This window comes from Taudactylus pleione, unplaced genomic scaffold (assembly GCF_031769625.1).
Source record: "Taudactylus pleione unplaced genomic scaffold, aTauple2 ptg000065l, whole genome shotgun sequence".
In the NCBI taxonomy this organism is placed as follows: Eukaryota; Metazoa; Chordata; class Amphibia; order Anura; family Myobatrachidae; genus Taudactylus; species Taudactylus pleione.
This window is the reverse complement of record NW_028284467.1, coordinates 2,354,157-2,379,857: the sequence shown is the minus strand read 5'-3', so window position 1 is coordinate 2,379,857 and position 25,701 is coordinate 2,354,157. Positions and strand designations below refer to the sequence as shown.

At 42.2% G+C, this 25,701-nt stretch overlaps 1 protein-coding gene across 4 annotated transcripts in view; it reads left to right on the top strand.

The window, feature by feature from the left end:
- R3HDM2 (R3H domain containing 2) overlaps positions 1-25,701 on the top strand; it is a 142,150-nt gene that overhangs the window by 48,026 nt on the left and 68,423 nt on the right. The window contains exon 1 of one of the 4 annotated variants that reach the window (XM_088465887.1): positions 5,718-5,810. The exons of the other annotated variants lie outside the window; for them this stretch is intronic. The gene's annotated coding sequence lies outside the window, so the exon portion shown is untranslated. Of the gene's footprint in view, positions 1-5,717; positions 5,811-25,701 lie in introns of those variants that run through there. 4 annotated transcript variants of the gene reach the window in all.

Below are 25,701 nucleotides of genomic sequence, written 5' to 3'. Positions count from 1 at the left end.
TGCCAAAAATGTATAATATAGTCTTCATTCTAGCACCTTGCACCTGTTACAACCCGTGTAGTTCCTCTTTCCTGCCTGGGGTGTCACTCTCTGCTCTGCTGCTTGTAGCACACACTGGTTTGTATATCAGAGGTTTGTTGCATCAGCTGAGTGTTCTAGTAGACGATAGGCAGCGGCGCTCAGAGACTAAAACATTTAATGTCACAAAGGCAACCAATGTTTCGGGGCGCACATGCCTATGTACTCACCTTGAGACATATGTATATGTGTGTATAAGTATATACAGTGATTTTTGCTGAGCGAAATAATTTGTGGGTCCAGGGACCCATCACTTAAAAAAAATTAGGGCCCTACGCCACTGTTTCTGGGTCCCATCATATATTATGGGGTTCCTGGGTGCAGGTAGCAGTTATGGTAGAGCTGGGGTTCAAAGGCAGGGATAAGTTGGGGTAGAGAAGAGGAAGGACAGGTAGTGCTTGAGGGTAGGGAGGGGGTAAGTGCAGACAGCAGTTGTGACAGTGCTAGGGAAGCAAGAAAGGGGCTACAGGCAGGCAGTGCTGGGGGTAGTGAGGGGGTAAGGGTAGATAGCAGCTGGCGCAGTACTGGGGTCAAGGATGAGGTTGGGGCAGGCAGTGCTGGGGGTAGAGAGGGGGTAAGAGTAGATAGAAGGGCAGTTCAAAGTAGCAGCCGACCCATCTCTTCACCCACGCGGCCATCTGCACCACTACCACTATTGTTTGCAAAACGGTAGTACCCCCAACAGCTGCGAGACGTGTTACGCTCAGCCCCCCCATCCGCCACAACACCAAACAGCCATCTGCTAACTAGCAGCACCCTCACCGTACCAAACCAACCGCTACCTGCTTACTAAACTTACTTGAATCATCCTCCAGGTCAGGGAGTGCAGCTATATATGCAGACACCGTCTTTTCCTCACAGCTCCCCGTGTAATACACGTGTAAAGGCAGAGCAGAGTGCCTGGTCCGCTTTCACAAAATACTGCCAGGGTGCTGGGGCCATCCTCACACAGTGTGCTGGGGGCTGCAGCATCCAGGAAAGGCGCTAAAGGGCTGGCTCCACCTCCGCTTTTTATAGTCCTTCCTGGCGAGGGAGATTTTCAAGCATTTAATCAGGAGTAAGGGGATTGGTCGCAGTGGAGCATTTTTTGGAGTTTTTGAAGTTGAATTGTTGGAAGCAGATAAAATGGGCAAGTGTAACGATCTGAGCAAGGGCCAAATTGTGATGGCTATAAAACTTATTCAAATTTCTCCAAAACTACAGATATGAAGTGGTTAGTAACTTCCAAAAGTGGTAGAAAGAAGAACAACTGGTGACAGGGTCATGGCCGCCCAGGGCTCATTTAATGCACACGGGGAACGAAGGCTAGGCCATCTAATCCTATCCCACAGAAGAGCTACTGTAGCACAAATTGCTGAAAAAGTTGGCTGTGATAGAAAGGGGTCAGAACATACAGTGCTTCGCAGCATGCTGAATATGGGGCTGCCTAGACGCAGACCAGTCAGAGTGCCCACGCTGACCCCTGTCGTCTGCAGAAAGCACCTGCAATGGGCATCTGAGCGGCAGATCTGGGCCATGGAGCAATGGAAGAAGTGGCCTGATCTGACTAATCAAGTTTTTTCTTTTACATAATGTGGATGGCCGGGTCCATGTGCATTGTTTACCTGAGGAAGAGATGGCTCCAGGATACACTATAGGAAGAAGGCAAGCCAGCGGAGGCAGTGTGAAGCTCTGGGGAATGTCCTGCTGGGATACCTTGAGTCCTGGCATTCATGTTAATGTTACTTTGACGCTTACCACCTATCTAAACTTTATTGCAGATCAAGTACACCCCTTCGTGGCAACAGTATTCCCTGATGGCAGTGGCCTCTTTCAGATGGATAATTCTTCCTTCTCACTGCAAAAATTGTTCAGTAATTGTTTAGGAACATGACAGAGTTGAGGTTCTCCAGATCTCTATCCAATCAAGCATCTTTGGGATGTGCTGGAAAAACAAGCCTGAGCCATGGAGGCCCCACCTTGCATCTTACAGGATCTGCTACTAACGTTAATGGCAGATACCACGACACCTACAGAGGTCTTGTGGAGTCCATGCCTCGATGGGCCAGAGTTGTTTTAGCTTCACGAGGGGGACTTGCACAATATTAGGCAGGTGGTTTTAATGCTATTGCTGATCAGTGTGTGTATGTATATACAGTGCCTTGCAGTAGTATTCACCCCCTTTGCATTTTTCAAGTTTTGTTGACTCACAACCTAGAATTAAAATGGGATTGTTTTGAAGGTGTGCATCATTTCATTCACAGAACATGCCTACAACTGTGAAGTTGTGTTTTTTTATATTGTGAGTCAAACAACATCTAGGACAACATAACAGAAAACTTCATCATACATAACTCTTCAACCCCCTAAAGTCAGTACTTTGTCGAGCCACCTTTTGCGGCAATTACAGCTGCAAGTCGCTTTGGATAAGTCTCTATGAGCTTGCCACATCTTGCCCCTGGGATTTTTGTCCATTCCTCAAGATAAAACTGCTCCAGCTCCTTCATGTTGGATGGTTTATGCTTGTGAACAGCAATCTTCAAATCTGACAACAGATTCTCAATTGGATTGAGATCTGGGCTTTGACTAGGCCATTCCAACACATTTAAATGTTTCCCCTTAAACCACTCGAATGTTGCTTTAGCAGTATACTTCGGGTCATTGTTCTGCTGGAATGTGAACCTCCATCCCAGTCTCAAATCACAGGCAGACTGAAACAGGTTTTGTTCACCATCCATCTTTCCCTCGACTCGAATAAGTTTCCCAGTCCCTGCTGCTGAAAAACATCACCACAGCATGATGCTGCTACCACCATGTGTCACTGTGCGGATGGTGTTCTTGGGGTGATGGGATGTGTTGGGTTTGCGCCAGACATAGCATTTTCCTTGGTGGCCGAAAAGTTCAATTTTAGTCTCATCTGACCAGAGCACCTTCCTCCGTACATTTGGGGAGTCGCCCACATGCCTTTTGGCAAACTCAAATCGTGTCTTCTTATTTTTATCACTAAGTTATGGCTTTTTTCTGGCCACTCTTCCATAAAGCCCAGCTCTATGGAGTGTGCGGCTTATTGTGGTCAAATGCACAGATACACCAGTCAGTGCTGTGGAACTCTGCAGCTCCTTCAGGGTTACCTTTGGTCTCTGGGCTGCCTCTCTGATTAATGCCCTCCTTGCCCGGTCTGTGAGTTTTGGTGGGTGGTCCTCTCTTGGCAGGTTTGTTGTGGTACCATATTTTTTCCATTTGATGATGATGGATTTGATGGTGCTCCGGGGGATCATCAAAGATTTTAATTTTTTTTTTATAACACAACCCAGAATTGTACTTCTTAACAACTTTGTCCCTGACTTTTTTGGAGAGCTCCTTGGTCTTCGTGGTGTGATGCCTCTTGCTTAGTTGTGTTGCAGCCTCTGGGGCCTTTCAGAAAAGGTGTGTTTATACTGACAGATCATGTGACACTTAAGCTGCCCACACATACAGCAATATTTTACCCGATCTGGCTGATTCCGACGCATTGGAAAGACATTGTGTAAAATATGCCGAAATCGTGAGTCCCCCACTCACGATCACGATGCAATGCGCGTCCCCCCGCAGGTCGCACGTCGCATCTTCAGATCTGCCTTGCTGTAGGGCAGATCTGACAATCTCAAGTCAGGATGCACTGGAGTAGTTAGGAGGCACGATAGATCATGTGTCACATTGGCACCTTTTTCATACCAAATCGTGTGCAGGACTGCCGGGGAGAGTTCAGGGGTAAATCGTGTACATCGGCTGATCGGGAACACATGACTTCTGAAGGTAATTGGTTGCACCAGAACTTTTGAGGGGCTTCATAGCAAAGGGGGTGATTACATATGCACATGCCAATTTTCAGAATATTATTTATAAAGATTCTTTTTTTATATATACTTTTCTCATTTCGCTTCACCAAATTAGACAATTTTGTGCAAATCCATCACATAAAATTCAGATTCAAAAAATAAATGACAGGTTGTAATGTAACAAAAAAGGTAAAAAGCCAAGGGGGAGAATACTTTTGCAAGGCACTGTATAATTACAACAAAGAATATATAATATATATATATATATATATATACATACACACACACACTGTAACAATTTTGGCGGCACTCTGTTAATAAAATCCTCACATGCAGATAAAAATCAACATTTCGATGTTGCAAGTGTGTTTGTGTGTATATTTAATATATATAACAAGTCCAAATATCGCCACTCACTGAATTTGGCAATATCATCCTGTGAGGGGTGCCCGTTGAATTACCGGATTCTCACCGGAACATGCAGAAGTAGTTGTAGCTGGTCTCCACTCTTACATAAATCACACTTCATACTGCTGCTCACACCTCCCAAAAAAGCTTCATCAAGATGTCAGGCTATTTAAAAAAATATAACTTTATTTCAGCATCAGGACTACAGGTAACTTAGTGCAAAAAGATTATTTGTAATCGTTGAAAAACTTTTTTTTTTTTTATGTTCCATCAACCCATCCTGGCTTCTGTTACATGTTAGCACTTGTGTATCGTCAGCATATTCGGCTTTACAATTCTGTAGCTGAATGGAAATGACAGGTTATTGATATTAAAGGAAGAAAAACTATCATAACAGAGCTCCAGTTGTTAAATTATAAAAATAAATTGTATTTTGTGTTAAATTCTTTCTGTGCAGAAAAAAAGACTAATTGGACCCTCAATCTAAATATAGGTTGAACATAAATGCATATTCTGCACAATGTTCATGCTTACGTAGCTAGGATTACATTCTTATAGTGTATCCAGCTCTTGTTGGTCTTGGGTGCTGTCTTGGAGTACAGTACAGTATTTATGCTCACATTGACTCCCCAGTGGTGAGGGAGCAGTTTAAAGCGAACTATACATTTTAGCTAATCATCTGATTATTTCAGGCATTTTTCATGAGCTTTTTTCTTGGGGCTTATTTAGCAGTTTAGAGCATTTTTTTTACTTTGCACTCTGTGTGGGATAAGATGCACATGGCAACAGTGTAAATGCATAGTCTGAGCACTTTGCTGGAGAAAAAGCATATATGCTTTTCTGGTGTTTCTACATTTGATCCTTCATTCCAGGTGCACAGCAGGCAAATGCATACATGGTTCAGTAATCCTGGTGCCTGCAGTATCCTCAGAGCCTTCTTATGTGCAATTCACGCGGAATATCTGTGCAATGTCATTTTTGCATTGTTTGTGCTGTGTTGGAGTCACAATTTGTACTGATGATTTTAGCCCTTGCACTGTGTGTTACCCACAATGTTTGTCTGTGTTTTGTTTGCGCTCCCGTTTGCAGCATACACTGTGTCTTTAAGCAGCTGTGGAGGTTGTTCCATTAAAGAGTGTTTTGAATGAGAGCAAGAGGGAGAGTGAGCTTGTGTGGGTGGCTGTGTGCGCGACTATTGGCAGAACTCTCAGTGTGACAGTGGATGGGAACAGCTGGGCTCTGCCCTGCTTCAGAGCAGCTTGTCAGAGCAATTATCTTGGCAAAGGAAAGGCAGCCAGAGTCCATAGCACTCCATTCACAAGGAGAGCAAAAAAAAGAGAACGGGAGGGGGTGAAATCTGAGGCAGTTAGGGGGGGGGAGAAAACGGTTTGGGAAGGGAAAAATAATTCGGCTTCTGAATCGTTGTTGAAACCAATCTGTTCCTGCACCTCACAAAGATGATCTCCTCCATAGGGTGGAATAGCTGATTTTCGTCAGAATCAGAGTCCCTCTTACCCCCACCCAACGGTGAGTGTAACTAATTTGTATGCAGTGGTCGTCGGTCCATCCCTTCCTGTTTAGTGTTTTATCCCATTCATAAACTCTGTCAGCAACGATGAGACCATTTGATGCTTTTCACTCCCCTTTTCACGATAAATAGGTTGAAATATATATCTACGCACCAGGGATATTTTCAGCGATTCCTGCTAAGAGAGATGCAATGCATGGACACTTTCACGCTGTTATATCACATTACTTATTATCTTCGTCATCTTTTTGTTGATGCTCGCCTCTCCTATCTGGTTATTAAGTGAAATGTATCAGAAAGCTGGAATGTGCATGTACTGTCAATGTATGCTTTACAGTTGCTGAAATAATAGATTTGGTTTACCTAAATGATAATGACATGCAGGAGATCTACTCATAGCATATTAATTCTAGAAAGATCAGTGCCGAGTTGGTACAGAAGGATCCTGTTACAGGTACATGGATTTTTTTTTTTGTCATGCATTCACCCCTCCATCCATTCATTTATTTGATGACGTCATTGATGTGCCTTTGGCATTTAGGGGATTCCCATTGTCAGCTGTTAAGATTTGATGACGGGATTTGTCCCTTCTAATCCGGTCTTCGTCTTGTACACACTGCATTTTATGATGTTACTGAGCCAGTATGCTCTTTTAACTTGCCCAATTTTTTTTTACTGGAACACAAATAGTTGGAGCCGTGACCTGTACTTGGTACATGCGTTTACAAAGCTATTATGAATTTTATTCCTGATTGCTCGATCTACATTGCAGGACATATTTTAGGATGATTGTGTGGTCCTGCCATATGTCGTGAGCAGTGTGATGGAATTTCAGACCTTTATTTTGGGGTGTGGACATATGATTTCTACAAGGTATAGAAATAAATCTCCAGATTGCAAAGGCTTGATTTAATCTTCTCCCACCTTATTGCAGCTTGTTACTGCCACAGACAAATGTCTCTTAAAAACTACTGCCATGTGCTGAGTCCTTGTCTTGCTTCTGTTTTATTTTTAATTAGGCAAAAAAAGACAGACAACTGCTAACAGCCCTCGCAAGCCCCCTCCCGCTCTTCATCCCCCACAGCCACCTGCTTATCAAAAGCACATTCCCACCGACTCTCAAACCAGAGGGAATATATACCTTGTTTTCCGGTTGGTAGCAAAATGCAGGCATATGGCTGGAAAAGTAACACAGGCCATGTTAGGTGATAAACTGAGTGTCTGGGCTTTGCATGGCACTCACGTGGCTACCTTCTTCCATACACCTTCCAAATAAAAATCTTGAGGATTGTTTTTGGTACCTGCATTTGGCTTATTCAGTTTACATTGTGAATCTGCATGTGTTTGTCTTGAGCACAATCTTGCAGTAGAAACATTTAGGGGTCTATTTACTAAGCAGTGTTAGGAGACAGAGTGAAAAGTGATGAGGTGCCAGCCAATCAGCTCCTAACTGCCATCTCACAGGCTGTGCTTGAAAAATGAGTTGGGAGCTGATTGGCTGGCACCTCAACACTTTCAATTCACTTTTCACTCTGTCTCCTAACACTGCTTTGTAAATAGACCCCTGAATCATTAGATTTTTTTTTTTCCTGTTTGCTATCCCACCCTTTCTCATAATTTGTCCTAAAGTGAGGGCATCCCCATTGGGAACTCCCCTGTTTGCTTAATTCAGGAAGGTCTTGGTACTTGCTGCCTGCTGGCTCCAGTAATTCCTCTCTGAACACCAGATGACTCGAAGCAGAAATGGTAGCTGGCTCCTAATTGGATAATCTATTATCTTCCAATCATTTCTAGCCCCATATGGTTTCCCTGCCACCAGCAGAAGTCCCCAGTCACTGTATGTACCATTTAGTATGCTGGATATAGCAAATTGTAACGATTGCTTGTGAATGGACCCCACTAACATACTCTTGGGGAAAGAAGGACAAACTGTTTATTACCTAGAAGAAAAAAAATGCCTTTCCGTGGGTTCATTCTTACAAAATTCACCCCACAGTACAAGCTGGGAGGAAGATGCTAAAAAGAAATGATATAACTTGAATTCAATTATGGACTAGTGAAGTACAATTTGCAAGTTAGTGAATAAGGGGTCTATTTATCAAGCAGTGAAAAGTGTGGAGAGTTGCCCATAGCAAGCAATCAGCTCTTTCCTATTATTTTATAGACTGTACTTGATAAATGCTACTTCAAAGCTGATTGGTTGCTATGTGCAACTTCTCCACTGGTTCACGTCTCCACACTTTTCACTGCTTGATAAATAGACCCCTAAGAGTCTTGAGTGGTATTTTGTGGATATTTTGGTACTTTTGGGTCAGAGAGATGTGTCTGAGTAATGTGAAGTGAAGTATTTATGAGCTGGTGCAACAAATATCTATTTTGGCTGTGTGGAGTTTTTTCCTAACTTGAATTAAATTAGTGATAATTGACTTCCCAATAATAGAGCTTAGGTGAGATCTGTCACCGCTGTATTTAGCAGGGTCCAAGAGCTTGCATTTAGCAAGTGAGAGCTGCAAGCCTTCTAGCTGCTGCGTCGGGTCTTCCCTGTATGGCGAGTGCGCAGCAACATTTAGGCTTGTCTTCAGAAGTCCCCGGTTTATATAAGTGCCAGGGCCTTGATAAATACAGTGAATTTTGACAATGTGGACCACCACACTTTTATTTCTATTTTTTGGATTTCGCAGCATTACATTTTAATGGGCAGAACTCCCATTTAATTGTATGGATTAAGCAAAGTCCTAATATGCACCTCTATATTGGTTTCGGTCAGGCAGAACATGCCTACCTCAGCATCTTTCTACATGTGACCTATTTTTTCCTGGCATATCCTGCTGGAGCCCACCCTGACTGTTTTACGTGACAATCATTTGCTCGTCGTCTGTCAGCAATGCCCCTGTTTGCCATTTTCAAAGAGGCAATATTTGTATTAATATTTGATATTATTTAATTCCAGTTTTGGATAACATGTTAATACTTTACTATGTCGTGAAGCTGGTTTATTGGCCTATGCAGTAATGTAAGACACCCTCCATATATTAGGAATCTTGTGGGCATATACTTTAGGTTCTGGATGTGTGTATTACTACACCATTTTGTTATACCTACTGTGAATTTTGGGATATATTTCAGCCATTCGATTATTACTTTGCCCTGTTTCCGATATATCACCAATTATCAGGTGAGGACAGTTTTGCATAGACAACGCAACATACCGCACTATCTGTTTTGGTGGGTTATAAGTAATTAGCAACAGTTTGGATACATTAACGCATTTGTCATACTCTGGTTACAGATTGGGGACTGTGGCATGTTTGGAGGTTCTAGCATCTTTATTGTGGACCAACATAATCAGACCTCACAGGCTAATTATAGAATGTATATTCATACAATTAACAATCCTTTCGGGGTTCCACAAACTTGTATTATAATAATTATTTTCTTTTAAATTGCCGACCTATTTATTACTCCAGAGCTGTACATGAAGAGGCCCATGACACACACAAATGACATGTGATATAAAATAAAGTAAAGATGGCCTTGCTCACAGAAGTCTAATATTTTAAGGACCTCCTTCCATTTTGTTCTCATAACTTTGGCTGTATTTCATTTTGTTTTGTGACCAGTGCATATTTTACTTGTACTACTAAATTCACCCCATTCATACATTAGTCTTCTGTACAATGATACAAAATCATGTGCATCATTAAGTGCAAATTAATCTGTCTCTGTTTCTTATGCTCCTTTCTAAATGAAAAGCTTTTTTATGTCATCTGCTGATGTTTCTGCTGCTTCTTGAATTCTGCCCTCTGAGAATCTGCATTCTCCTCCCCTCTCAAACAAGCTGCATAGCTTCTGCCCTGATGCATCTACGTCAGCTGGGATTTCCGTCTGTATGACGCAGGTTGGCAGTGTGAAAGATGGAGAGGGGAGAGACTGGGAGCGGATAGTCGGTATTGGCTGCTGAGGAGATTCTAAGAAAACCAGGGCACAAAGAACCATGCACTGACCTTGACAAGCTTCAGAAGTGCCCTGCTGTATGACTGTATTTTGACATAATTGTACAAACAGGATAATTTCAATGTAAGCTATTCAGGGAACCCCCATGGAGGATATCCCCATGTCTCGGTTGCCAAGTGACAGTTTTGTGACGTCAATGGCAGTTCCCAGGCTGAAAATAAAAGTGCTGTAACCCATTAATTGCTGATAGGTCTGCAATGCAGTCTTCGGTGGTTTGCAGTTATCATGACTCCCCGGGCTTGAGCAAGTTAGTGCAGACAAGGGGGAGGTAGGAATCTAGAAATTCAGGTCATCGGTGTAATTGATTGCTTTCAAACCAAATGCAAAAGGGAGAGCTCCTGTGCTTTCTTTACACAGATTATTCTTAAAAAATGAGAATGTGTCAGAGGATAAGCCCTGGTACGCATATCATGTAGGGACTTTTTCTGTATATAGTTTATTGTATTTAGCGAAATGTAATATTTTGCACTTGTACACATTTTAGAAAATAGCCTCTGACAGGACAAAGTAATATTTGCGCATATATATATAAAAAAATTTTTCCCATTGTCATGCAATCACACACACTTATAGGCATGTTATTATTAAAAGCAATGTTAAAGAATAATGCTCAAAGTACACAGTGTGATTTACTTGGGTTTTGGTTTAATTTAGATGATTTTATCAGTGATTTATACTATTGTCTGACTTTGTCTGGTATGGGCAATACTGTAGAGGTTTTCCTTACTGTATTCTATATTTCAACATTTGAAAAGGGCAATATATGTTGTTGATGGTTATTCCCAGTCATAAGCATTATATTATGCTCTATGATCCCAATTGAAAAAATTATCTATTGTGATTAAATAAGCAAGACCGATGTGCTAAGGAACTGAACATTGATTTGTGCCTATTTTCTTCTTTTTTTACCCTAGTCTGTTGCTATGTAATATTTATTTGCCTTATTTGAACATTTCAAAATATATAGTATATGACAGTGTGTACTCGTATTGCAGTTTCCACCTCCTATTATATTAGTGTATTAAATACCTTTTATAGATTACTATTTTACATAATCAGTTTGACACTTTTTTTTTTTTTTTTTTTTTTACATTTTAAGTAAAGTATTTTTATGTAATCTTAAGCAAGAAAAATAGCCATGTGTTTTCCTTTTTTTGTTGTTTAAATTAAAGGTAGTTAAGCCGGGTACACACCTATACAATCAATTTTGGCCCGTTCTTTCGATATCGAAAGAGTGTACACACATTCGATCATGTTTTGTCAGAAGAAAACTGGTTGAATCGGAGGATAACATCTTATGCGCTGTTTAATATTTATCCAATTCGACCTAGCAAGATGTGACCAAAAGTGTAGTATGTACGTACTATCCACCGCTCTTGTGATTCTACACCAGCAGCAGCACGGCTTCTGTGAGTGGTACAATCATTTTCTTAAGATATTTTGGTAGTCAGGGATCGAATGTCTAAAGGTATGATTGTATAGGTGTGTGTGTGCGTGTATGGGCACTGTGGTCAGGACTTCAGGTTGGGAGTGAAGTCAATGGAACCAGATGTATACCCAATTTTACTCATTGATGATAAGAAAACCACTTAGACTGCATGCCGCAAGCGATCCCCTTGTCACACTCCATTTATCCACTTATGGGGTTTTGCTGTACAACCATTCTCGACCACAAGAAGTGGGTAAAGATTCCCTGGAACCAATAGTTTCCATCCCCATGGCAGTAGCTAGAAGAAGCTTACTAACTGAATTGGAAAGCACCCCCAGTAGGTCAGATTGACATACTCAACTTGTCTGTCCCTTTAACATCAATATAGAGGATATTTATTAACAATAAATATGATTTGCGATCACTGATAGTACATCTAACGCTAAATGCTTGTTTCCAACAGTGAAAAGATCTACTGATTCTGTAGTTGTTTGGGTGCAGTCTTTTGTTTTTCAGTTTCCACAGGGATACCATGGGGAATATTATGGTTGGAGACCAGGCACCAAACAGTTAAAGCTCCCAGGATGCCTCCGGGTCCTCCTCCATATATACCCCACCCCTAGCCATAGGACTTCAGTTGTTCGTTTGGTGCGTCAGGATCAAGACGCACTTTTGTAATGGGACTGCTCTGGCAGTCTTAAGCTTTTGTTTTATTTTATGTTTTTGAAATGGCAGTACTAAGTAACTGGGCAGATGATTTCGGCGGGTCGCGGTTAAGCTTTCTAACCGCAGTGCTGCGATCTGGACTGCAACCAGATGCACGGAGGTGTCGGATAGGCAATTCCTCGCTTACGGGTAATCGCGTGCGGCAGTCCTTGCTGCTGGTGTCAGTGATGCACCAGAAGCCACTGCTGTCAGGGCCCAGGATTGTCAGCGACCTCACTACACCACCGGGGCCTTATCGTCTGATGCCGGAGATCAGTAGCAGACGCTTCTGCTGCCACGAGTCCAGCATTTTCAGTTCCTTTGCCACAATATGCTGAACCCGTTTGACTGAGATGCCAAGTGAAGCCGAAAGTTTGCTAAACGTTAACCTTCTGTCATTTTGCAACATCTCTGCAGCTTTGGCAATGATGACCTTTTGTAGGGCTGCTGTTTTTGCAAAACTAAAATCAATAAGGGAACCAATAAGAGCTAGATATGTTTGAGATTAAGAGCTCAATCATTGGGAAAGGTGATCTTTTTTTTTTTTTTTACCTGTTCAGGGTGGCTTTGACATGAGTGGAGAATTGAGGCAGTATAATGGAAGCACCATGAATGTTGCACCATATCGTTCAGCTGGTATACAATGTACCCCACTGATGGGAGCAGGTAGCCCCTCAAAGCCATACTTGCGTCCCTCAGCTCCTCACTTTATGGCTTTTATTCTGTTTTATATCACTCTGAGCTTCACCCATGGCCCAACCTCTTAGTAAATCAGAGCTGAGGCTATGTTTGAACTTTGTTTATCCAGAAACAAAGAATGACGGTCAGGGAGATGTATCAAACCCTCTAAAGAGGACAGATGAAGTCGCCCATATCAACCAATCAGCTTCTAGCTATCAGTTTATATACTCTAATAGATAAATAATAGCTAGAAGGCTGACTAGTTGCTGTGGTTAACGTCTATACTTGTCCTTTTTTAGAAGGTTTGATACATCTCCCCGTATATTAATAAAGCAGTCGACTTCTACACCACTTCACCGCCACCACAACCACCACAGATAGTTTATATGGCACATCTTAAATCAGAATAGAAGTTCGCACTCTGCGCTATTTCAAATTCGTTAGCCATGTTTAAGTGTCAATTTAAAAATATTGTTTAAGGCCCAGCATATTATGGGGGCTCGTTTCTGCTATTATGACATTGACTTAAGTACGTCTGTATGTGTTTTATATTCCAAGGCCATATTGTTGTATTGCAAGTTATTTAAAGAGGTTTGCTTTAGTGTTGTTTTTTTTTCTATGGCGCCATATAGTTTCTGCAGCACTGTACATGGAAATACAAAAACAGAGAAATTGACAGTGGTTCAATGACTAAGTAGACTTAACTCTGGTGCAGTAAACTGGATATGATGTAGACAAAGGAGATGATAGGGTGTCTGCCTGTGTTTTAACAGCAAGTGTAGGAGAGTCGTGGGGCACAGTTCAGCATACAGTGAGACTGAACCCAGAATCGCTGGCAATAAAAGCCAACCAGCACAGTACGCAAGTTAGTGCTAGGGATGAAACATGATGAAGGTGAGCCCCACTCGTGAGAGGGGTGAACTGTGAATAAGCATATCTGGGAATGAGATGAGGAGGGATGGTAGACCCTGATGGAGAGGTGTTTTTTGTGCTTGTTTGAAGCTGGTAATAATTGGGGGAAAGAATGACTTGACGAGGGAGTGAGTTCCAGAGAAGAGGGGCAGACCAGGACATATTATGGGCGAGGAAGGCTTGCGGCTTATTTTTTTTTATTTATTTTTTTACTTTTTTTATTTGAGGCTTTACAGTACACAGAAATATAAAATACTGAACAATAAGATATATTGGATACAATTATGGGAAAGAAAACACAGTAATTCGATAAGATTGCTGACTATATCCAGCAATACAATGACACAATAATAACAGATTAACAATGAGGAACGAAGATCCTAAACATTTATATTGAAAACCATAGAATCTGAAATACGCATTTGTCCTGAAAGTTAACACATACAGTAGTGCAACTATAGAGGTTTTGCAGCTTATTCTTATGAAATTACAGGGCAAGTGTTCAGTAGAAGATATTAAATTGTTAATTGGTAAACAAGCATAAACAGTCATGTGTATTGGGGGTCCCCTTGTGCTGATTCCACCACTAGATGCCTCTATTACTGATCGCATCTCCAGCCACAAGATTATCATGATACAGGGGTTTTCAGATTATAGACAGACCTTAAAAAGGTCGACAATGTCTAGATAGACACCAGATGTTAGACAGTAGGTCAACTGGGACAAAAGGTAGACATGTAAGAATGTTGACACAAAATATGGTCGACACATGATTTTGATTTTTAGGGTTAGGCACCAGTAGGGAAAGTTAGGGTCAGGCACCAGGAAGGAGGGTTAGGCACCATGGGGAGGGTTAAGGTGAAGATTAGGGCTAAAAGAAAAAAAAAATTCATGTCGGCCTTTTGACCCTGTCTACTATTTGTACCTGTCAACCTTCTTACATGGCAACCTTTAGTGTGTCAACCTTTAGTGTGTCTACTTTTTTGTCCCAGTTGACCTATTGACTGTCTAACATCTAGACATTGTCTACCTTTCCACACCCGTTATACAGTATCTGTAAATAATCAAGGCTTATTCTAGTGCCAACAAGTGGCACGTACCTAGCAAATCGTTGCTCTTTGCTAAGCCTAAACACTGTGAGTGCAACTTTTAGCAGCACACACCTTGCAATTGGGCTTGACTAGTTGCTAGGGTTATTGCTGCACTGGTGGAGAGAGAAAGTGTGTAGGGTATACAGTGTAAAATAGCACATATCTTTGTTAGTTATTGTTATGTATGTTTTTTTTATTCATGCTCTGTTTCTATCTGCAGGTTAGTGAATGTGTGGGTAGTAACTTACCACTATCTGGCTAGTTAAACTCTAAAACATGGTTATGGTTAAACTGTAAAACATGGTTATAGCCAGTGGCATATCATTTGGTTGCTTGCTGTAATGTGGGCATTTTACAATGCTTGACTTTTCTAGGCAAATGGGCAGCAGTGAGGACAGTAGCGAATCTGGAAAATGTTTTCCCAGTCAGACAATACTGAATGAGTCTTCAGTCCTGAAATGTTATGAATGAAACAGTATTTCCCATTCACGGACTGGAAAAGTGTAGTATTCAAAGATGTTTACATGGCTTCAGACTAGTTATTATGAATGGGCCAAGAAATTAGACAACACATGTTGTATAGCGCCGGGAAGGAGTTCCCGGTGCTATTCAATCAACAGCACTTTTAAGTCCGACTACAGGATTTCTGTTCGCACCCTCCTGAGGATGCGAGCAAAAATCCGACTTCTCTGGCTTAGCACGGTTTTAACAGCATCGTGAAAGGTTATTTAGTCGGAGAATGTCGATTAGCGCGACTAAACACCCAGCTTAAGGCGCGATAACCAGCATTCTCCAACTTAACTGGTTCTAGTGCTGAACAGCGCAATCAATTGAATAGCTCAGGGAACTCCTTCCCGGGGCTATTCAACAACTCATCGAATTGAATCGCCCCTGATTGATGGGATATATTCATTGGGTAGCTTGTAGCAGTTTAATGGTTTCCCTGGCTATAAAAGCTTGTGTGGTAGTGATATAGTAAGTGTGACCGGTTTCCAGATGATTCTGGTGTAAAATGGAAAGATTAATATACTGCAGTGTTTATGGCCCATATGCCCTTTTTCTATGTGTAACATTTGGCGGCCTTTTCAATACCCGATATTCTGTTGTAACGGCTTCATATTCACAATTGGGTAATTCAGATTTTGGGATGTTTAGCCCTCTAATGGAGTTCCACAATTTGTTTTTTCTTGTGGTTTATTTTCGTGTCAAGCAGGTTGCTGTGCTCATAATGTCCAGAATAATGTGGGAAGTGGTCACGATTTTTGTCTTCGGAAACGGGTAGGATAAGTATGGGTCAGGCCAAGTAGACTAAATCACCTGTGCATGATTAAACAAATGTGAAACCATTGATTTTTTGGAAGTGTGTGAGAACCAGATTTGGGAAACATTAAACCAGTTTGTACACTGTAATGAGCAGAGCCCAGTCTACCCTTTGTCTGTCTGCACTTATTTTAACTACTTTATATGTCTTTATTTTATGTATATTCTGTTTTTCTCACTGTCTTGCGCTGCGGAGCACTGTGGTGCCTTACAAATAATCATCTGAGGGCTAACGAGTGTGAAGGAGTATTGTACGTTGTGTGGCAGGATGAGCTGAGACTGCCACACTATTGGGGAATTGACTTTACAGGGTTGTCTTCTAATTTCTCTGCATGTACCCTTCCATTACTTACTAGTACTACTGCTGCTACTTGGCCAGCAGAAAACACTCCCTGACTGTAAGTGGCAATTGTGCATCACCATGGTGCCCCTAGTTGTGGAAGAATAGTCTCTGCCACTGGAACACTTACTTCTGGTTGTGTGTGTATTGCAGCAGCACCTTTTCTGTCAATTGTGATTGCTTACTTTATGTTAAGCTGCGTATCCACTACACGATGTTACGGAGTGATTGCACGATTAAATCATCACAATCTTGCAATCGCTCAGTAATCGGGCACTATTATGTCGGAAATGACCAGCGATGTGCGCTCCCGCTGGTCGTTTCCGACATCAATCATCTACTGAACATGCTGGTCAATTTGCCGATAACGACAGATTGCCCATGTTCAGAGATGATTGATGTGCCTACAGTGAACGATCAATCGTTCAGTGTAGGCACTGCAGGGGAGCAGCAACGACGGTATAATTACAATGTTGTAATCGCACTGTCGTGCCGCTGTCGCCTAGTGGATGTGCGGCATTAGGGCTATACAGATGAAAGGGCAGAAGTTTTTATTCTTGCCATAATTCTATAGAAGCACTTGAAATGCTGGATCATTCACGTATTTCTGCTCGCACCCTCCTGAGGCACAAGCAGAAATCCTCATAAAGTAAGGCTTTGGGGCTGGTGCGAATGCCGCCTACGCTATAACTGCAGCGTGTCCAGCACTTGGCATTAGTAAAGCAGCTTAAAACTGCTAACCCCGTGCACTCATACAGTTGAATAGCTTCCGTGCAGTTTAGACTGGAGGTACAAAGAATTGAATCACTCCCTTATTGTGTGATGTGATAAGAATGGCCAATCTGACATAGTGGGTAGTCTACACTGAACCAATAAACCAGAACTAGGTTCTTCTGTGCCAGTGGTCAAATACTTTCTGCTCATATTCTGCTCATTTTTTTACTTTTTAATCATGAGAAAAGATCTCTCATCTTGCAAAGAGCAAAGCTTATAGAACAGCAATATTACTTATTAATGTACACAAGGATACAGAATAATGTGTCCATAATCACCTTCTAATTGTGCATACACACGGTCAGATTTTTCCTTCAGATCTGAACGATAACTATTTAAAAATCGTTCAGTCGTTCATATCTAAAAGGAAAATCTGACATATCTGACCTGCCTGAACGATGCGCGTTCCCGTTTGTCAGATAACGATATCTGACATCTGATGTGTTTGCACTTTGCAGTCAGACTTGGACGATTCCATTCATTTTAATGCAGTCAAAAATCATTGAATCGTTCAAAACTTTGGTCAAATCGTTCAATCGTTCCTCTGACAAATCTGACCGTGTGTATGCTCCATAACTCAGTAAAAGAATGATGTAAGGTAGCTGTGAAAATGATGCAGTAAGATTGGGGTGTAACAGAACAACCATATGAATCCAAAGTACATACACTGAGTTGTTTTGGTGGGTTTTTTTTTTAACTGGTTAAATTAATCTGAAGTCTAAATCCATGTTAAAAGTGGACAGTGAAGGTTAATATTTTGCTTTGAACAAGTATTGCATAGTTTCTAAGTGCCTAGGTGTTTGCTGCCTAAGAGAGTATTCAGTGATCACCTGACATTGGTTTGAATTCATTTCAAAGCTATGTGCCACCAGGCATCGCGGCGATGCCAAACTGTGCACATATCAGGTATTTACGGTAGTGACGACTTCGCAATTTTTTCCATGCACCTTTACGGGATGCGAGGAAACACATTTGCGATGCCAGTTAGTGCAATTCCCCCCATTATGGGAAAAAAAAGTTCTGTGATACTTCTCCAGAGCATTTGAGGTCCTCCTATAGCTTAGTCAATGGCTACGATTCAATTCAAAGTGATGGTGAATAGCCCCGGGAGGGAGCTCCCGCAGCTATTCAATTAAGCGCGATGTTAAGACAGACTACAGGATTTTTCTTCTTCGGGGTCCATAGGGTCCACAGGAATTACCTTGAGGGTATGTAGTTGGAGTGATCCAGGCACCAAACAGTTAAAAGCTTTAGCTCCCAGGATGCACTGGGTCATCCTCCATATATACCCTGCCCCTGGCTACAGGCATTAAGTTTTTTGTTTGGTGCGCAGGAGTGCACCTTGTGAACAGGGGACTGTTTCGACAGTCCTAAGCGAGTTGAGTGCTGGCTGGTCTATCTTTGAGTATACCATTTTCCTAGGAAGGTTTATAGCACTGGAATCCTACAAACTTTTGTTGCTTGTGATTCAGTGCATATTTGTATACATTGCACTTATATCCTACCAATATGACCGCGATTTAGTGCCTATTTCTAAATATTAACGATACTGGATCAGAACCTCTATATACCCCTGCCTGTACCTTCTAAAATCCTTCCTATAAACCTCTAAGGATGACGCTAGTTTGCGTACGCAGTCATACAGTAAATAAAGACTTAGACCTGGAATCTGTGGTTCCAAAGCACAAGTGTTATTCAAGTAAAAGTTCAGACAGGTACACGCAATTGATCCAGACACAATTTAGGCGCAAAATTAATTATACAGACCCAGGCACCATATACATACCCAGCGCTTCCGGACCCGAAGATAGGCATCAGCAAGAGACCCCTCGTCATTCAGCACGAAGACTAAAAACCCAGCGCTTGAGCACACATATTTATACCCCCCAGAATAGACAGGACAATAGAGAAGTTTGTTGCTGATGTCATTGGTTCCCAGAGGAGAAGCATCTGTTACAGAGCATTTAACAGGCTGGTTCAAATAGATTCTCCCTGCCTCTAACAGCTGGCGATCTTTCCCTTCTCGCCCCCTGCAACATCCTAACAGTTGTTCATGAAATATACATTTTGTTGCTTGTAGGTTCTGCTATCCATAACTCGAGAATGCATGATGCGATCTCCCCACCGATAACACCGGATTACTGTAAAAAGCGTACGCATCAGTACGAAACCAAACACGACTTGTTTAGCATGTATAAAACGTTAATTATCAAATATCTTTATTTCTCAGCATTTAAACTAACTGAACCAACTTAAATCATATACTTTAAAGCTTATTAAACCTTATGTGTGAATATGTAATGTGTGAGTATTCAGGGTTTGATATAAGGACGCCAGTTAACTTGGGGCAGATGCGTGCGCATAAAGCTAATAAAACAGCGGTTTCATACAACGTCCTATGCATTCGCTAATAATTGACTAGTTAACAGCGCAATTGTGTGTATTAATGTGTGTATGAGAAATGGTGAAAGATGCAATCGCATGGTGCGAATAGTATTATCGCCACATGTACTAAAATGTGAGTTTATTTAAAATGGCGCTTAGGCGGCCATTCGCAAAATGGCGTCTTGCGTTCTCATTTTCAAGATGGCGTCTTGCGGCCAGTCGCAAGATGGCGTCATCGCGATTACATTTTAAACTGAATTATTCAGCTTCGACAATGTTATATGCAGGTAGATCCTACCAAACTGATGTGTTTAGGCAATTGATTTTAATGCCCTTTTGCAAAGATTTTATGTGTCTTGTGCTACTGTTGAAAAAGTTTTTAATTTTTGTTTTTTCCTAACCCCCAAACTGCCAGTGTAAGGGGTTAGAGAGTGCTTCATTTATTTTTTTTCTGTGAAGGGGGTCACTTGTTAACCCTATACTTGCAAATAATTCCCAGGTCCCAGGACTAGGGAATTAGTCCCTGGGCTGGTTTCACGTAAACCCTGTGCAATAGGCCTCTCAGGTTTTCATACAGGATGAACTCTGTGTCGATTGTTATACACCACAACAGTCCACCTTGCCAGCACCTGTTCAGGATTCACCTTGAAAGCTCCCCTGGTCTCAGGTTGTGACGCAGTTAGTGGACCGCTTATCAGCCCCCACACTGCCTCCCACTTGGGATTCCCACAATGATTACAGCCTGCTGTTTCCTCCTCTCATACATCCCTCCTAGATGGAGGGTTATGTCCACTCAGTTCAGAATCCATCTACCTATCTGCAGATGTTACAGGCAAATAAGGCATCATCCGTTTAAGCATATAAATGGACTGCACCATCCTCTCAGTCCACCCTGCTTTCAGGGTCTTCTATAAATATAAATGAGGAGGCTGAGGATACACAAGTTTTTCCCTCTGGGCCTATCTCCGAGAGGAGCAGCGTCATTCCTCAGTGAATGTTCCTCTCTAGCAGGGGCGGTTGATTCAATCCTCGTTATAGAAGATTAATTACCCGCTCCTAAAAAAACCTAATAAATCTGGTGTTCACACACCAGAAGGTGATTTAGGCTGGAGTACTTCAATCTGTACAGCTCACTGAGTTTATGGGGGAAACATGGAACATTCCAGATAAACTGTTGCAGATTCCAAGGAGATTATTGTCTGTTTACCCTTTCTCACAGGGAGAGTGCATTAGGTGGGAAATCCCCACCTCCCTACTGGGGATTTTTATGTGACACCTTCCTAAAGGAGCTCTTCCCAGAAGGTTGTTTACACAACTCCCCCATCAGATGCTGTCTAGGCCCTTGCTCTCTAGTAGACCATTTAGGCTTCTAAATTCAGGGGTGATAATTCCGCTTCCTTTGGTTAACAAGGAAGGAATTTTTACTCAGATTGGTGTTTGATTCAGAAGCTAGAGAAGTCTCATCGCTCTATTCTGAATTGGAAATCTCTCAAAAGGTTTGTCCAAGTGCCTAAGTTCCGTATGTACACCCTACGGTTAATTATGCTGGCAATGGAACCTGGGGATTTAACGGCCCATGGCATACAGGATGCATATTTGCATGTACCTATTGCCAGGGGTTTCTGAGTTTTGCTGTTCGTCAGCAACATTACCATTGCCCTTTGGTCTGTCCACAAGCCCCTCGGGGGTTTATCAAGATAATGGCAGTCATGGCTACTCTTCTCAGAAGGAGTCAGGATACTGCCATACTTGGCAACCTCCGGATATTGGCGCAGTCTCTATGGAGATTTTATGTCATAATCTCCAGCTGACCTTTGTCTGCCTACTGGAGCTCGACTGGATAGTCAATTGGAAAAGCTCTTTTCTTTCTCCAATACAACAGAGATGGTACATCTGGGGGCGCTACTAGGATTCCCTGGTACAAGATTGCTGTGTTACAATTACGGGTGCGCAAATTGCTTCGCAATCAAAGAGTGCCGGTTCACTCAGCAATGCAGGTTCTGGGGTCCATGGTATTCACCTTCAAACATGGTAGCATATGTCCAGTTCCATTCCAGGCCCCTGCAACGATGGAATCTCTCTCGGTGGGATGGTCAGTATCATCGTGGTAAAGTCTCAAAGAATTCTCATCTTGCCAGAAGTTCGGCTCTCATGGGGACTGCAGACAGTTCATCGGAACAGGGGTTGCCCCTTCTGGATTCCAGATTGGGTGCTCCTCATTACTGATACCAGCCTCCACAAATGGGGCGCAGTGATAGGTCGTCACACCTTTTAGGGAGGATGGACGACCAAGGAGGGTCTCCTATCCATAAATATACCACAAGGTCCTCAGGTACGGGTCCAGAACCAGGGATCCCTCAGCCGATTTTTGGGGACGCTCTAGCAGTGAAGTGGGACTTCAAGCTAGCGTATCTCTTTTCTCCGATCTCCCTCCTCTGGGGGTCATCAGGAAATTTTGCGCAGGAGGGTGGCACAGTAATACTGATAGCCCCTGCTTGGTTTAGCCGCCATTGGTTCACCGATTGTCATAGTCTCTCCATAAACACTGCATGGCCTCTTCCTCTAAGGCCGGACCTGTTAACACAGGGTCCATACCGGCATCCGGACCTTCCTTGTCTGTCTTTGACGTGGCTCTTGAATTTTCCATCTTAAGAGCCAAGAGTTATACTAATTCTGTAATTCAGACGCTGCTTAGGGCACGGAAGCTTTTTTTCTGCCCGCATCAATTACAGGATTTGGCACTTGTATTTTCAAAGGTGTAAGTATACAAAATATGATCCTGAAGTTTTTAGGGTCTCCCGACTGCTTGCTTTCCTCCAGGCTGGGTTAGACCGGGATCTCCACCTGGCCACCCTGAGAGCTTATGCAACAGCACTCTGTTTGGTTTCAGCGAAGGATCGCCCCGCTGCCTGATGTTAGGAAATTTTTTAGGGTGTTCTGAGGGTTCAGCTTCCCTTTGTCCCTCCGGTAGCTCTGTGGGATTTGTCTTTCGTTCACAGGGCTCTTCAGGCTCCCCCTTTCGAACCCCTGAAATCAGTAGACCTTAAGTCAGGAGTTCCCAACCACGGTCCTCAAGGCACACTAACAGTCCAGGTTTTAGGGATAGCCATACTTGAGCAAAAGTGACTTAATTAGTACCTCAGTTATTTTGATTTAACCATCTGTGTACAATCATGGATTTCACTAAAACCAGGGCTGTTCGTGTGCCTTGAGGAACGAGGTTGGGAATCGCTGCCTTAAGTGGTTGATAGCGAAGACAGTATTTTTCTTGCTATCTCCTCTGCCTGCAGGGTCTCCGACTAGGCAGCCCTTTCTTGCCTCTCCCCCTTTTTGTTTTGTCATCAGGATAGAGCTGTTCTTCGTACCAGGGAGACTTTACCTTCCTAAGGTTGTAGCCCGCTTTCATGTACTGTACATGAAGAAATTGTAGTTCTAGTCTTCAGGCCTCTCTGTAGGTGAAGCTTCTCTGGATGTTGTACGCACCCTACGTATCTACGTGGATCGCACCAACTCCATTAGGAGATCGGATTTTCATTTTGTGTGGTATGGCTGTCCTAAACAAGGCTGGCCAGCTAACAAACAGACTCTGGCTAGGTGGCTTCGTATGACGATTTCTCAAGCTTACACACAAGCTGATCTCTCTGTTCCAAACACAGTGACAGCACATTCTACTTGATCCGTGGGACCATCGTTGGCATTTCGTAGTGTTGCCTCTGCTGAACATTGGTGTGAGGCAGCCACGTGGTCTTCCATCCACACTTTTCTCAAATGTTACACATTTGATACATTTGCCTCTCAGGATGTTTCCTTTAGGCGTCGGATTCTCCTTTCTACTAAACAGGAGTGTCCTCACCATTAAGGAAACTGCTTTGAGACGGCCCCAAGGTAATTCCTGTGGACCCTATGGACCATGAAGAAGAAAATAAGTTATGGTATAACATACCTTTGTTAACTCTCTTTTTTTTTCTTCGAGGTCCACAGGGCACCCACCCTAACGCACCTGGTATTATTGGGTAATCTTTTTCTTTTGTATTTCAATGATTCCCTCTTCTTAGAGAGTTTGTTTCTGTGGTACAATTGTCCTTCCTTCTTCTCTATCCTTCTCCTGCCTTGGGCTTGGTAGCAAACTGCCTGCCTGTATATATGGAGGAGGACTCTGTGCATCCTGGGAGCTAAAGCTTGTAACTGTTTGGTGCTTGGATCACTCCAACCACATACCCCCAAGGTAATTCCTGTATGTTATATCATAACTCTTATTTTACTCGCACCCTCCTGAGGATGTGAAGAGAAATGCAACTAAAGTTCCGTCCGTGCTGCTGTTTGCCGATTTAGCGCGGCGCTAGCAGCCTCGCTTCCAGCACTTTAGTCGAAGAATGCCGGTTCACGCAACTAAATACCTAGGTTAAGTCGCGAAAACCGGCATTCTCAGTCTCAACAGCGTGCTGAATTGAATAGCTCCAGAAGCTCCTTCCTGGGGCATTTCAGCAACGCTTTGAATTGAATCGCGGCCAATGTCTTAATGAGATCCAATGCAAGTCAGGAAATGGAGACAAGACTTGCTCAGGCCCGTGTATCTGTAAGGTATTTGGAGGGATGTTGGTCAATACCTGCCTGCAGTGCCTAACATGACAGCCTGCTGCAGTGCCTAACATGACAGCCTGCTGCAGTGTCATAGAGGGTTTTGTGTACATATTTGCTTACATATAAACACTCCAGTTATCTCATTTGTATTAGTTACCTCCATAATCCACAATGTTTTGTATATAAAGTATCAATATGAAAAATAATGCTTTTTGAATGTTTATTTTTGATGAGATTATGATACTATTTGTAAGGTTTTGTAATGTGAGCTCTGTGTACAAGTATCACAGCTTGGCTGGCTGCTCTTGGTGATAAAACTGGTTGCCACGGTGCTGAAATTCCGATTGGTTAGTTCCGTCTGCCAGTAGGATTAATCATCTTCATAGTATAATCACTTTAACCTTGCAGCATTGCATTTCTGAGTTTTTTTTCACCCTCTGCATTTTGTTTTCGAGTAGAAATAAAGGTAAATAAACTGAGCATTGCATTTGATTTTTAAACTAATCTGCTTTTTCTTTTTTATGTTATATTAACTTTCACTGTTGTACTTAGCGTATATGCCTGTTTTTCATTACAAAGTATTGCAGTAGGATGTGTACACTTCTGCACTCTGATTATATTGCATTCAGGCAATAGAAGAATTTAGTCTAGCGCATGATATTCCCTGCTGATCATACATTAGATTGCATGTGAGTTTCTGCAGGTAACCATCTTACAGTAGCTTTAGGTGTTTGATGAGTTTAGATTTTGATAGTCTCTAATAGGCTTGTATTAGATCGTTTTACATTTCAACTCATCATTTGGTTATATTGTTAATTTAATTTTTTACTATTTTAGTACAGCATATATTGGCACTTACCTCTTCACATTGTGGAATATAGACTTCTTAAAAATAATGCTCTGGCCCGAAGTGATATTGAGATGTATGTTTCTGTGTGTGACACTTAGATTTTATTTGTTTATTTTTGTTTACTACTGTTGGACACTAAACTGATTATACTTTTACAAATAGTCACACTATCTTTTTTTTTTTTTTTTCTTCATGTTTTACTATGGAATTGGCCATTTGGTTAATATCTTCCACCATTTCCCGCATTGTGGTCACTTTCTAGTGAAGAGGTTCTCTATGGGCTGAATTCAATTCAACGCGAATTGAATAGTGCCGGGAAGAAGCTCACGGAGCTATTCAATTCAGCGCGTTGTTAAGCCCGACTGAAGGATTTCTTATCGCACCCCTCCTGGGGTGCAAGCAGAAATCCGACAAAACTGTTGGCACGATGCAGTTTTCTGCCCTTAGCGCGGCGGAAACAGAATCACGCCCTGCACTTGTGTAGGAGAATTAATTACTGTTCTTGCAACTAACCACCATGCTTACGGAGCGAAAACTGGCATTTTCCGACATAACAGCGCGCTGATTTAATAGCTCCGGGAGCTCCTTCCCGGCGCTATTCAATTCGCGTTGAATTGAATTCCACCCTATAACTATTTCGCTCAGCGACCTTCATTTCTGGAAATAATCTGATATATATTCGGCATGAAGGAATCTGAGCTCTTACATTAACACCTTGCTAGATTAAATGAATTACATAGTGATAGTTTATGGGACAAATGTAATTACCCGCGATAACCCGTTTTTGCGTGTAAAAGTTAAATTCGGG